Genomic DNA, 15,237 nt, shown 5'->3' on the forward strand with positions numbered 1-15,237 from the left:
ATAAAAGTGCTTCAGATGGTCGAATCTCGTATATCAATCGACTTAGTTCGACGAGCTGAGCATTTTCTGTATGTGTGTGTGTGTATGTATGTAACGGACTCCCAATCTCACTCGATTTTCTCAGAGATGGCTGGACCGATTTCCATGAAACTAATTGCAGTGTTTCTTATGTAAAATTTTCTCAGAAACGTATTGAATTTGTCAAATTTGAAATCAGAAAATACTTCGTTGCCGAAAACGTGTTTATATTTCTTAAATACAGAAATAACACATATGGCAATACTGCAGCCTAAAATTGATATTTCTTTTAGATTCTTTGACTATTTTACTGTAAAATTCAATTTCTGGAATGTCTGATGACGTTAAGTATCCGGAGGTATTATGACTATTGTAAAACGGGGTAACAATGATCATTTTTTTCACTTTTTCGTGAGTACCCGGACGAACACATACGATTCGCATAGATTCTCTAGGATTCCTCACATTGGATTCGTGAGCGTCCTTGAAAAAGATTCCTGAAAAAAGAATCTTCAGGAATGTCCTGTATATGGCTCTAGGATTCTTGAATAAGAATCGTGAGTGGGAATCCTCCGGATCATGTTTGCGATTTCTGTCACGATTCCGTCAATGTGTTAATCTATATCCTGGGGATTCTTACTCAGGATACAGCAATCGTTGTAAAATGTTTGTGTTCAGAAAAAGTATGTTGATCATATATGCAAGGCCTTTCCAACAACGGAAGTATCAATAGGCCAGTTCTAGCCTCTTACGTTCTATGCTCTAGCCAAGACAACATTCTGGCGTAGGCCATGATGTTGTCTTAGCTAGAGCATAAAACTACATTCCTTAACTAATATAAAAAAATTAACTGTAAATGTATTTAATTTGAATAACATTTTTTTAGTTGATTGAGAAAATTAAATAACGAATTTGGAAAACATGTCAATGAATACGAAATGTTCAATATTCGACTAGTATAAAGTGCTTTTCTGGCACTTACTGAGAGTAAGAAATGGTCAAATTAATTTTAAAATTTGGTAATCAAAACAATAAAAAATTTCAACCAGTACAACATTGTTTAGACCTCGAACGACACAAGACTAAGATGTTATATTCAAATTTAGCAAAATCACGCAGCAGTTTTATTTCAACTATTCCTGAGAAGGGTAAAACTGATCAATGTTACCCCGTTTTAGGGTACTTAGAAAAGAAAATAACTTAAAACCAGAGAAAATTTAACTTTTTTCTTTAAAAATGCTGTAACTCAAGATTTGCCCACAATACCTTTTTTTCGTGTTAAATTTTCTAAGAAACATCGCAAAATTGGGATCAAAATATATTTGCCAAAAAAGGCAATTTAATTTTTAAAAAGCAAAAAAGCACGTATCGCACTGACGCTTAAAATCGATATTTTATGTTGTTGGTTTCTCGACAAATTTTATTCACAAATGATGTGTTTGTTTTTGAAAGATATTACGTATTTGTTGCCATCATTTTAAGGAAATAAGGCTTTTTGATGAAAATCATCACTTTTGCTCATTAAGCAGACAATGTGTGCAGCAGGGAAAGCGACAAATAAGCGAACTGGAAATATGATACAGATTTGGAAAAATATACCGCATCCCGACGGGACTTGAACTCTCCCTGTCTCCGGCATGGTGCTTTGACCAATTAAACTAGGGGGGACGGTGGTACTGTTCCACAATCTATATGCGTATCACATTCCACTGCCGACTTATTCTATTGCTCATCCCTAACTACACACACTGCTGTGCAAGCGTTATTTATACGACTGAAAGGAATGTCTCATCACACACAGAAGAGTCAGCTGATGCTGATAACTCTTACAGACCTGTGTGATCGAGACCAAAGTTAGTCTGAGTCGTGCTTGCAAGCGCGACACAACAACGGAAGGTGCTCCGTAGGGCTAAATTTTTCGAACTAAATTTCAATTCTTAACAACGGCTTTTACCCGTTAACATTCAAGTTCATTGAGCAGACAATGTGTGCAGCAGGTAAAGCGAAAAATAAGCGACCTGGAAATATGATACATATTTGGAAAAATATGCCGCATCCCGACGGGACTTGAACTCACTTTTATTGAATAAATAGAGGGTCCCACGAAGCAAGAAGGGTGTGGATATCTTTTTTGTCAAACTGCGATAGACTGGTGATAAAACAGTTGAACATAAACCACAGGACCAAAGAAGACCGGTGGAGTAGAATTCAAAGCCAGAAGTCAACTGACTCTGAACTCGTTTAATAAATCATTTATACTCTGTACAAATATCTCCAAAATATTAGTTTACACATTTAGTTGTAATTATTAATATGTCCTAGACGGAGACAGATAATTAAAACAATTGTGGTGACAGACGCATATACATGTTCTGTTTTTTACATAGTCGAACGCCTTGCCGTTCGCTATGGGTAATTTGATGCCTCCTTTGCACTCTCGCGCCGAAGGTTGGACCGCACATCGTAGGTTAGGCTGAAAGCGAAAATGCATTAAGGCTATATTGTTTTTTTGTATAATGTTCCCTATATTTGTTCAAACTTTTTACGCAAGGTTGAGGTCATACAGTGAGGCTCATATTAATAGTAACCTCACCTTCCCCCTTATGAAAAGAATAATGAAATTCCAATGGGCCTCAAAGTCGGAACTTTAGCACAGTGATCTTACATGAACAATTTTCTAAAGGTTGAGCAAAATCTGAGATGGTCATTAACATCCTTATACTTATTTTAGCACTCTCGAGATGGAAAAACCCATATCTATTTTTTAAGATGCATTTTTTTCCTTGAGATAAAACGATTTGAAGATAGTTTCATGGTCACATTTCCGAAATTTCATCCTAAAGAAGAAGATGGACGATCTGCCGGTGTACGAGGAAACTGGAGAACGGCTGCCCAAGACAGAAGAAGCTAGCCATCTCTAATTCGTTCGGCCCTGGACCGATGAACGGTCCGTTAGCCAACACAGTAAAGTGAAGTAAGTGATCAATAAATATCACTATTACAATACTTAAAAAAACATGATTATGAATGAACTTGATGAACTAAGTGAAGCTTGAAAAAATACCATAAAACATGAATAAACACAATTCGCATTCTCGCGTTGCTTGGAAATCGACTCGAAAGTCAGTTTTGTAAGAAGGTTGGTCATATCTAATAAAAGCCCTGGTGCTACATTCCGATTCGGAACTCGACCTTCTGTTCATTTATACACAGACTTCGCAACCGACTGTTTAGTGTACAGGACAATTGCGGGGCAAGCGCTACGATACTACTGACACTAACAGTCTCTCCCGAGCCGATAGGAATAAGTGACATGTTAGTTTAAACGGTATAATTTTTCCGGTTGTATTCTAGTATGTATCAATAGATTTTGGGAAGAATAAACTTTAGATTCATTTTGAATTCTTACAGATATCAAGTAGTTGATTTGTAGGTATTCATTTTTGTGCACCTAATGATATGATTTTAATAAAATCAGGTAGTATTTGCGATTTTCTGTAACGGGTGTGTTACATTTAAGCGACATTTTGATATAATGCTTTTGAAATTATGCTTACGAATATTTTAGATGAAACTTGATTAAAAGTTGTTTGTGTTCGTCAGATCCAAAACCTACCGGTAAAATATAGTGGTTCATTATATGTATCTACCAAGTACTTTCACGAAAAAAATATTTTTACCAGAAAGTCGTTTACTTGTTATTCTCATAAGACTTTGATAAACCGTTTACCTCTTCAGAACATTCGTCATCCAAGCTTCAAACCTAATCAAAAAATGCGCTAATTTCACACAAAATTGATGTTGTTCCTAACTATCTAACTTTTATAAATGTTTTCGCCTTTCTCCTAGAAAGGTATAGCAATCACTGGAAAAACCAAAGGTATAAAAGTGGTTCCAATGGCCGAATGTCATATACCACTCGACCCCTTTCGACGAACTGAGCATTTTCTGTATGTATGTATGTTTGTGTGTATGTGTGTGTGTGTGTATGTATGTATGTGCAACTTTTTTTTCTCACTCACTTTTCTCAGAGATGGCTTGACCGATTTTCATAAAATTAATTGCAAATGAAAGGTCTAGTTGCGCCATAGGTTGCTATTGAATTTCATTGTAATCGGATTTTTAGTTTAGAGGTTATGTATCAAAATGTAAAAATCACGAAACATCAATATCTCAGAAACCACACAACCGATAAAAAACCGATAAAATTGGTTTCAAATGATCGGGCTGTCTCCAGAACCCTTAACTTTTGAATTTCGTAATGGTTGAACATATGGTTCAAAAGTTATGTAAAAAAAAGTTATCCTGAGGTTGTTTAAACTCACTCATTTTTCTCAGAGATGGCTGAACCGATTTTCACAAAATTAGTGTCAAATGAAAGGTCTAGTTGCCCCATAGCTATTAAATTTCATTGCAATCGGATTGTAACTTTGTCCGTTGTTCATGAAAATGTGAAAGTAAACATATTGACTTCCTCCTAACGATCACTGGCTAATTAAAAGGTAGAAAAGTGATCCAAATGGCCGAATGTCATATACTACTCGACTCAGTTAGACGAATCGAGCATTTTCTGCATATAAGCATGTATAGGTGTATATGTTTGTGTGTGGGTGTGTACGTGTGTATGTGCACCTTTTTTCGCACTCACTATTCTCAGAGATGGTCTGACCGAACAGATTTCAATGAAATTAATTGCAAATGAAAGATCTAGTTGCCCTATAAGACCCTATTGAATTTTATTGTAATCTGATTTCTAGTTTAGAGGTTATGTATCAAAGTGTAAAAATCACGAAACATCAATATCTCAGAAACCACACATCTGATTTGATTAAAATTAGTTTCAAATGAACGGGCTACCTTAAAAACCCTTAACTTTTGAATTTTTTGTAGATTGAACATGTGGTTCAGAAGTTATGGAAAGAAACGTGTTCTGGAGACTATTTAATCTCACTCATGTTTTTCAGAGATGGCTGGCCCGATTTTTATAAAATTAGTGTCATATGAAAGGTCTTGTTGCCCCATAAGACCCTAATGTTTTTTTTACAAACGGATTATTACTTTGCCTGTTATGTTTGAAAATGTGAAATCCAGCTATGAAAAGAAACATGTTCCAAGACAACTTACTTGGACTCACTCATATTTCTCAGAGGTGGTTGACCCGATTTCCACAGAATTAGTATCAAATAAAAGGTCTACCTACCTCATAACACCCTATTGAATTTTGCAGTAATTGGACTGTAACTTCGTCTGTAATGTATCGAAATGTGAAAATCACGAAACTTCATTATCTTAGAAACTACACAACCGATTTGAACAATATTGATATCAGATGAACGGGCTAGTTAAGGGTTAACTGATGAATTATGATTGAACACGTGGTTTCTAAGTTTGGCTGCCCCATACGTTACCTTTTCATTTGATTGTAATCAAACTTAAGCAAGCGTTATGTTTTAATTTGTAAAACAACGAAAGTCTATTATCTCAAGTATTACACGACTTATTTGAACATAACTAGTGTCATACAAATGAGTCATCTCTCAAACTTACAAATAACAAACTTCATAACAATTTGATATGCTGTTTAAAAGTTTTAGAAAGAAAAGAAATTCAAAGACTATTCAACACTTTACCTGCTTCGATCAATATATATGGCCTCAACATGATTTAAATGTGGTATAGTATTATCTGAACGTTCCCGGCATCGCTCGTGATCAAATTGTTCGAAATTAAGAGTCATTGCTTTTATTTCGCTATTTCTTAAGTACTAACATTACGTCAAATTTCATATTTTATACTTTAATTACAACATCAATATTTTAGAAACCAAAGAGTGGATAAACATTTATTAGATTTAAGCATTCATGTAAATCTATTTTTACAAATAATAAGTTTGAATGAGAAAGGCTGAGTCCGACCGCTAGGTGGATTAATTTAGGTTTTCATTTCATTTCGACTAAAGAATTGTTCGCTGTCACAACCAAAACTTGTGCTTTGGTGCTTGCTAAAACACTAAAAATACGGCTTTCTCAAGCATTACTAGTCAATAATCGTGACTCAAAATAATATGAAGGTGAAGAGTATTAAACATTTTTGCTAATCAACTTTTCAGTCACCTAAAAATCGTCGATACCAAGGTAAAATCCAGGCGCATCAGTTTTGACAAATCACCCAAAATATCGAAACCGACGTTCGGTTGATTGTGGTGTAGACCTAATCTTCTGAAATCCCAACTGATCTAAGCTCAACCTCGGCCGATACCTGTGATATTTGCCGTAAAAATATCTTCTTGCGTTCTCTGAGAATGTAAATCTGGTGGCGGCAAAACGTTGATTGATGGGGCGTTCACTAACAGGGTCTTAGGTTGTATATGATTGGCAAAAATAGAAACGGGGTAGATATCGATGAAAATGAATGTGTCGTACATGTAACATCTTGTGACATTATCACTATTCAATAGAATCGTGAAACATGAAGTTAAAACTAGGTGCAGAACACCACTTCAAATTTTATGCCAAGTTTACAGCATAAAACTTTCTATCCCAGGAATAAATTTAAATAAATGCTAGTGCATCCTTTCTGCCTGGAAAGTTTTAACTCAGAAAATCGATTTATGATACTCCAATTATTGCATCAACCCCCAGAACGCATGAATTGCTTCGGTTACCATTAGAAATAAATTAATTTTGTTTCCCAGGCACATCGAAACAAAAAAAATCCCTTTTCAATTTGGAGCAATGTTCATGAATATTCGTCGGCATCAACGGTAGTAGGTAATTGTTAGACAAGCCATTTATCGAGCAGATGCTGTGATCTCTTTTAGTTTCAATTTTTTTTAACAACCCACTCAATTTGTCAGCCTTCTTTCAGTCGGTATTTCTCGTCTTGAAACAGAACTCACCAGTGTGGTAGTGCCAGCAGAAAGTCAATCCCGAAACCGTCCCCGGGAGAAGGACCACTTTTCCTTTCGAGAGTCAACCCAAACCGTATAATCGAACTGGATAATAGTTCAAATATTGGAAAAAAGTTAGATGTGCGGTAAGAGGATTTTGGATTTCTTACTTGTTCGTCACCCGTGTTCGGGTTCTTCCCGTGGTCCTCGGAGCGTAATATCACTGCCCGCATCTGCATCGTCTCTGGCAAAAGCTTTATTGTCAACACCGTAAGGGGATTCCTAGTGCCCGTTCTCGAGAACTCTTCTGCCTTTTGTGCATGCAAGGCTGCGCCCTAGGAATTACCCACCGGACTCGCTCGATAAATTCGAGCAAGGAGTTTTCTAAGAAGAGATTTTCTGGTTCTTCGGTCGAGGCTCACATTGGGTGTGATTTGGATTTTCGGGCTTCACATTGTTGCATTGTGTGTACGAAATAAATGTCCCGAACCGATTTTTCCTGTTATGCAGCAGAAGGGTGCTGCGTCATTGTGCGGACAGGGATAGAATTAGATTATTTCCAACGCAGAAATTAACTGCTGGCTTCAGGGTACGAGCTGAACAATAGCCTTTTCTGAATTGGTTTTTGTTCGTATGCACTTATTTATGTTTTCATTGAGAATTAGGGCGGACTTCCCGACAATTTAGGTTCAGTAACAGTTATGCTCTATCTTGTTATTTCGATTCTTGTGAGAGTACGGTTTACGGAATTACCCTGGGTGATTACAATCATCGATTATGGTAAGCTACTGGAATGGGCTTTTTCCGTTAATTATGGCTCTACTCGGGGGCATCATGTACACAAAAAAATATTTAATCCGTGAAAAAAAAAACAAATTCTAGATGGCTTCTACGTTACCCCATAATCACTTCTGCGTACTTCTATTCAACTGGTAACGTTTATTTTTCCAAGTGCTACTCAAAAAGCATGTTGTTGGCGGGCAACAAACGCTCACCTGCGGATGTTGGCAAGATAAATAACACTTTGGAAAGCTTCTGTCGAATCACGTACAGCACGCGGCGAGCTCTGTAGCAGATAGTCTGCCATCCGCGAGAGCAGCACACGCGCCTGTAACATTAACGCACGTAGCAATGATTTTCCACCTCCAGTAGTAGGGGTTGATGGTACCATTCGCCGCCCATCGGATGTGGAAAGAAATATAAATATACATCACGCAATGTACATACCCACCCTCTGTAGACACCTGAACACGTTCGCAATATATTCACAACCGACAACAGCTTCTGCTGGGACGGGAAAGCTTTGTGCAAAGTAGAACTTTTGCAGACGATTGGACAAGTTAGGGTGACTAGAACCAAACTTGAAATTGTACAAGTACAACATTCGTAGTGGATTTGAAAATCAAACTTGTCGAAATCCTCAAAATAAAAATGTTTTTCTAATGACTTCAATGTTTTCTTTTGTTTTAAAATAACAGAAGACGTTATCTTGAAGATATACCAGACATCAATTTTCGTTAAAATAATCAAAAAATATTCATTCTCTAAAACTTTCACACTAATAATAATACTCATACAATCTTAATGAAACTTTCTGAACAGCATCAGGAGAAGATGTTAGAATTTTTACTGAATGTTTAATATATTCTTTCTATTAAATGATGGAGAAATTTTGCAAATAAAAAATTGTTCCAATCGTGGTACATTTTCGGACTGTCTCGATCATTATACATTTCCTTATATGTGATTGTTTGTGCAATTTTAACAGCCCGGATCCATTTCGAAGGAGCAATTACGATATCGGCGGTCGGTCAAGCTCACTCATAATTTTTACTTGTTACTTCAAAGCAATAACGAAAAATTGTCTCTCTCGTAACAAATTTGTTACTTAAGAATCAACATTCATCCCCGGTCAAGCAACAACACATACCTTCATATATTGTGCACATGTTACGAGATCACGAGTATCTAATAATAGCTGTCACAACTATTTTCCTAAAGCACTTCAAAAGCAACAACGAAAAATTCTCCTTTTTGTAACAAATTTGTTGCTTAAAAAGCAATAACATTCATCTTCACTCAAGTAACAACACAGACTGTCACATATTTTTCACCTGTTACTAGTTTCTTTCATCTCCAATTCATCCAGTGTACATGTATTAGTTTGTTTGTCATAGACATACGGAGTAAAGAAATTATATGACAAGAAGTTTTTTATTCCGTCATGTTGCAAATGTAGATGTTTTCAAGGATTTCATAAACATTTTAAAACAACTTCACGATCTGTTAACTGCGTTAGAGAAAATTCTGCTAGGGGATTCAAGCCATGTTGAAAATATACACTCTTCGCATTATAGATGCCAAACAGATTTGCAGGTCCGCATGTAATAAAGTTTTCTTCTTCTTGATTTTTTTTCCTAAAACTTCATCCTGTTAACCGTGACAAAAAACTCATTTGATAGTAAAAATCTCGTGCCAATCTATAAACCCCATATTCGCTCTAGTAATACTTTTTCAATCATTTCCGACAACGCTGCTCGTAATGTAATACAGTAGGGTCTTTTTTTACGCGCTTTTTTACGAGGTTGCTCTCCTTCATTACTCAAAAACGGTACAAGATATCGACCTAATTTCAATCACGTTTTCCATTTTAAGCAACGAATGATCATTTATCAGTTTTCGAAAAAAAATCGCAATTTTTAATATAAAAACTTAAAATTCAAAATATTACATTTTGGTCTCTAGATTGACCACTATCATATTCAAACGAGGTTCCAACATGTTAGAATGATTTCCTTCATTGTATTTGCAACTCAAAAAAGCCTTTTTTACGCCGGTCCATACGAATTTGGAACGCATCCCCCGCGTAAAAAAAGACCTTAGTGTTTTTGTTTCATTTTCAAGCGGTAGACAGCGAGGTATGGCCAGATGGGCCGTGAGCGGCCTTAGCCGAACTAACAGGCCAAAGCAAACAAGAAAAACAAACAGTGAGGTGAGCTAGTGAACAAAACAGTTGCGTTTCCAATTAAACATTTGAGCCTGGAGCGCTACGGAAGAGATTCTGCATATGTGTGAATAAAGGAAACTGAAATGAACCCAAAGGTTGCATCAATACAAAAGCAGCAGGTGAAGTCTTACCAACATACACATTTCGGCTCTTGGTTGTGTGATTTTGTTACTTTTAGTATAATACTTTTTGTGTCGAATGAGCGGTAATTTGATTGAAAAAAAAATTTATTGAATGAGCGGTAATAAGACACAAAAAGTATAAAAAATCTTGCTCGAAAGTAACAATATCTTCTCCATTTGTTTTGCGTTTAAAATGTGTTTTCTAAGATTTGTAAACCTTTTTAAATAGAGACGCTATTATAACTAATAGATAAGTGGTAACAACTGAATACAAATTATGCATATGGTTGAATGCACCAAACATTACATTTGAATGCTATTTAAGACATTCAAGATTCAAACATTTCAATAATCTGCACAAACCTAAGTTTTACCTATTTCTTGAGAATTTTATACAGCAATTCTATGTAAAAATCGCTTCAATTTTTCAATTTTTTTAAAGAAAAATTTTAGACCCATAGAGTTATTCATAAAATCGACTTTTCCCAAATTTTCAATTTTCATGATTTATAACGTTCGAGCCGTTAAACCGATTTGAAATCTTTTGGCATTAAAATGAATGTTATTAAGGGACCTTTCATTCATTCTGTGCCGAACACGCATCAGTACTGGACGTGTTTGGTGATCGGTCCGATAGAGTATAAAACAAAAGACGTGTGAACAAGTGTTGGCATTGTTTGCCTGGTCGAGTGAAATAAATCCGGGTTCAAGGTCGTTCCTTTGTGCAACTGTTTCGCATCGTGACTGCCAGCTGGTGCGTAAGCCGATTTGGCTGCTGGCTGGATTGTGCTACAGCAGTGGACGAGACACAAACGAGGAAAAAGAAGAAGCCATCAGTGTCAGCGAGTCGTATCGCTGTGTGGAGTGATCTCACACCTGGCTCGCTGCTGGTGGCTGTTTGGTGCTGCTGTATTGGTGCTGCTGGCTGTAACGGCTGCTACTTCGAACGATCGGACAACCAACCTTACTGGAAGGGAGAAATAAAAAGGTACGTGTTCTTGTCAGCGCTAGTGCGCTAAACATAGCGCGATGGATGTAGATCCCTCGCCTCCCGCGCCACCATCCCCGAACCCCTCTGACCCTGACCCTTCTGTTACCCCCTCCCCTGTTCATTCTTCAGTCCCCCCTCGCCCCAGGCTTTACCCAGACGGAGCCCAGGGCAGCTATACTGTTTATTTTCGGCCAAAGGCAGGACCGAAATCGAAAAAGTTGAACCTCTTGCAGATTTCTAAAGACCTGACGAAGGAGTACAAGGGCGTGACCGAAATTTCCAAGGTCCGGCCTAACAAGCTCCGTGTCGTGGTCGGTAACCTGAAAGAGGCCAACGATATAGCTTGCTCTGAGCTCTTCACACGCGAGTATCGCGTTTACATACCCGCACGAGACGTGGAGATCGACGGTGTCATAACCGATTCGAGTCTGTCCGTCGAGTGTATACTGCAAAGTGCCAAAGGGTGCTTTAAGAACAAAACGTGTCCCGAAGTAAAGGTGCTCGACTGCAAGCAATTGCGGTCAGCATCGATCATCGGTGGCAAAACAGTATACACTCCGTCAGACTCGTTTCGAGTTACGTTCGCCGGGTCTGCACTACCAAGCCACGTCTCGATCCACCGGGTTCGTCTCCCTGTGAGGCTCTACGTGCCCCGCGTCATGAACTGCCTGAATTGCAAGCAGTTAGGCCATACAGCCGCCTACTGCTGCAATAAGGCACGTTGTGGCAAGTGTGGGGAGTCTCATGCGGAAGATTCTTGCAGTGTTAACGCTGAAAAGTGTATTCACTGCGGAGAAAATCTGCATGAGCTCTCGACATGTGCGGTGTACATGCAGCGCAGGGATAAAATAAAACGGTCTCTCAAAGAGCGTTCAAAGCGTTCCTACGCTGACATGCTGAAGAAGACCGTTACCACTTCTCCCGTTACTTCGAACCCCTTCGATCTGTTGCCCTCTGAGGAAACCGATTCTGACGATTCACCAGCGGGAGCATCTTACGCCAATCCTGGGGAGTCTAGAAAGAGGAAAAGTGTTTCCTCTCCTAAACTTCCCAGAAAAGGTCCTAAGATTTCTCAAAGTGAAATGAAGGTTACAAACAAACCAAACAGTGCTGCGGAAAAACCGAAGCAAACTCCTCCTGGGCTGGCAAATTTAAAGTCCCAGAAGGAGTTCCCTGCACTGCCAGGAACATCTAAAACCCCAGTTGCTCCTTTTACACTCCCAGTTGATGAAACAAACTCTGGATTAGTGAAATTTTCTGACATTGTGGACTGGATTTTTGAAACTTTCAATGTACCCGATCCAATTAAAATTTTTCTTACAGCATTCCTCCCAACAGTTAGATCATTTTTGAAGCAGTTGACTGCCCAATGGCCTCTCCTTGCAGCGATTGTATCCTTCGATGCCTAATTCAACTGCGTATATGAAGGATTCTATCTCTGTCTTACAGTGGAATTGTAGAAGTATTTTACCAAAAATTGATTCGTTTAAAGTTTTGATAAATAAAAACAAATGCGATGCATTTTCCCTTTGTGAAACTTGGCTTACTTCAAATATTGATCTCAACCTCCATGATTTTAATATTATTCGCCTTGATCGAGACACCCCATATGGAGGAGTACTTTTAGGGATTAAAAAGTGCTATTCTTTCTATCGTATTAACCTCCCCTCGATTCCAGGCATCGAAGTTGTTACATGTCAAATGACAATACAAGGTAAAGAGCTTTGTATTGCCTCAATATATATTCCCCCCAGAGCACAGGTTGGGCAACGGCTGCTCTTTGATTTAATAGAACTTCTTCCCTCGCCACGTTTGATTTTGGGAGACTTCAACTCTCATGGCGTGGCTTGGGGTTCCCCATACAATGATAACCGCTCCTCTTTAATCTATAACCTTTGCGATGACTTCGACATGACTATTTTAAACAACGGTGAAATGACACGTATCCCGAAACCTCCAGCGCGCCCAAGCGCTTTGGATCTATCCTTATGTTCGACGTCGCTACGGTTGGATTGCACATGGAAGGTAATCCTCGATCCTCACGGTAGCGACCATCTGCCTATTCTTATTTCAATTACTAACGGGTCAACTCGCATGCGACCAATTGACATTCCGTATGACCTCACACGAAATGTCGATTGGAAGTTATACGAGGAAATGATTTCAAAAGCGGTCGAGTCGATTCAACATCATTCACCACTTGAAGAATACAACCTCCTCGCGGGCTTGATTCTCGACGCCGCGCTGCAAGCCCAAACGAAGAAATATCCCGGCGTAACGATCAAAGAACGGCCTCCCACTCCGTGGTGGGACCAAGAGTGCTCCGATGTCTACACGCAAAGATCCGACGCGTTTAAGGCCTACCAGACGGGAGGTATACCTGGCGACTATTTACGGTATTCGGAGCTTGATACCAAGCTTAAAAGCTTGGCTAAAGCAAAGAAACGTGGATATTGGCGTCGGTTCGTGAACGAGACGTCGAGAGAGACATCGATGAGCACTCTTTGGAACACAGCCCGAAGAATGCGGAATCGCGTAACGGTCAACGAAAGCGAGGAGTCTTCAAGTAGGTGGATATTTGATTTTGCCAGGAAAGTATGTCCGGACTCTGTTCCTGAGCAAAATATTGTTCGCGATGCGTCTCCGGGCCACGACGCGATAGAATCACCTTTTACGATGGCAGAACTTTCAGTTGCCCTCCTGTCCTGTAACAATAACGCGCCTGGATTAGATAGAATCAAATTCAACTTGTTGAAGAATCTACCCGGCAATGCCAAGAGGCGCTTGTTGAGCTTGTTCAATAAGTTCCTGGAGCAAAACATTGTACCGCAGGATTGGAGGCAAGTGAAGGTGATCGCCATCCAAAAACCAGGGAAACCAGCTTCTAATCACAACTCTTATAGGCCGATTGCAATGCTATCCTGTATCCGGAAATTGATGGAAAAAATGATACTCCGTCGTTTAGACCACTGGGTCGAATCAAATGGTCTACTATCAGAAACTCAATTTGGCTTCCGCCGTGCCAAAGGGACGAATGATTGTCTTGCGTTGCTTTCAACAGATATTCAGCTGGCGTATGCTCGTAAAGAACAAATGGCGTCTGCGTTCTTGGACATTAAGGGGGCTTTTGATTCCGTTTCTATTGACATTCTTTCGGGTAAACTTCACCGACAAGGATTTTCTCCAATTTTGAACAATTTTTTGCACAACTTGTTGTCCGAAAAGCACATGCATTTTACGCATGGCGATTTGGCAACTTTTCGCATTAGCTACATGGGTCTTCCCCAGGGCTCATGTTTAAGCCCCCTTCTTTACAACTTTTATGTAAATGACATCGACGAATGTCTGGCAAATTCATGCACGATAAGACAACTTGCAGACGACAGTGTAATCTCTGTTACAGGAGCCAAAGCTGCCGATTTGCAAGGACCATTGCAAGATACCTTGGACAATTTGTCTGCTTGGGCTTTACAGCTAGGTATCGAATTCTCTCCGGAGAAGACTGAGATAGTAGTTTTTTCTAGGAAGCATGAACCTGCTCAGCTTCAAACACAATTAATGGGTAAAACGATTTCTCAGGTTTTGGTACACAAATATCTTGGTGTCTGGTTCGACTCTAAAGGCACCTGGGGTTGTCACGTGAGGTATCTGATGAAAAAATGTCAACAAAGAGTGAATTTTCTTCGTACAATAACCGGACAATGGTGGGGAGCCCATCCAGGAGACCTTATAAGGCTTTACCAAACAACGATACTGTCTGTTATTGAGTACGGGTGTTTCTGCTTCCGCTCCGCAGCAAACACACATTTGATCAAACTGGAGCGAATACAATATCGTTGTTTGCGTATCGCCTTAGGTTGCATGCAGTCGACCCATACGATGAGTTTGGAGGTTTTAGCTGGAGTACTACCATTGAAAAACCGCTTCTGGAGCCTGTCTTCTCGTATTCTAATCAAATGTGAGGTCTTGAACCGTCCCGTGATTGAAAATTTTGAAAGGTTAATCGAACTTAATTCTCAAACCCGTTTTATGACATTGTATTTCAATCACATGTCCCAAAATATTAACCCTTCTTCGAATATTCCAAATCGTGTCGACTTATCAAATACTTCTGATTCTACTGTGTTTTTCGATACATCCATGATAGAAGAAACTCGTGGAATCCCGGATCATTTACGCGTGCAGCAGATCCCTAAAATTTTTTCCAATA

At 39.0% G+C, this 15,237-nt stretch overlaps 1 protein-coding gene across 1 annotated transcript in view; it reads right to left on the bottom strand.

Annotated features, from left to right (window-relative positions):
* LOC129721623 (insulin-like growth factor-binding protein complex acid labile subunit) overlaps positions 1-15,237 on the bottom strand; it is a 95,091-nt gene that overhangs the window by 23,196 nt on the left and 56,658 nt on the right. The gene's annotated exons all lie outside the window — the stretch shown is intronic.

This window comes from Wyeomyia smithii, chromosome 2 (genome assembly GCF_029784165.1).
Source record: "Wyeomyia smithii strain HCP4-BCI-WySm-NY-G18 chromosome 2, ASM2978416v1, whole genome shotgun sequence".
NCBI lineage: Eukaryota > Metazoa > Arthropoda > Insecta > Diptera > Culicidae > Wyeomyia > Wyeomyia smithii.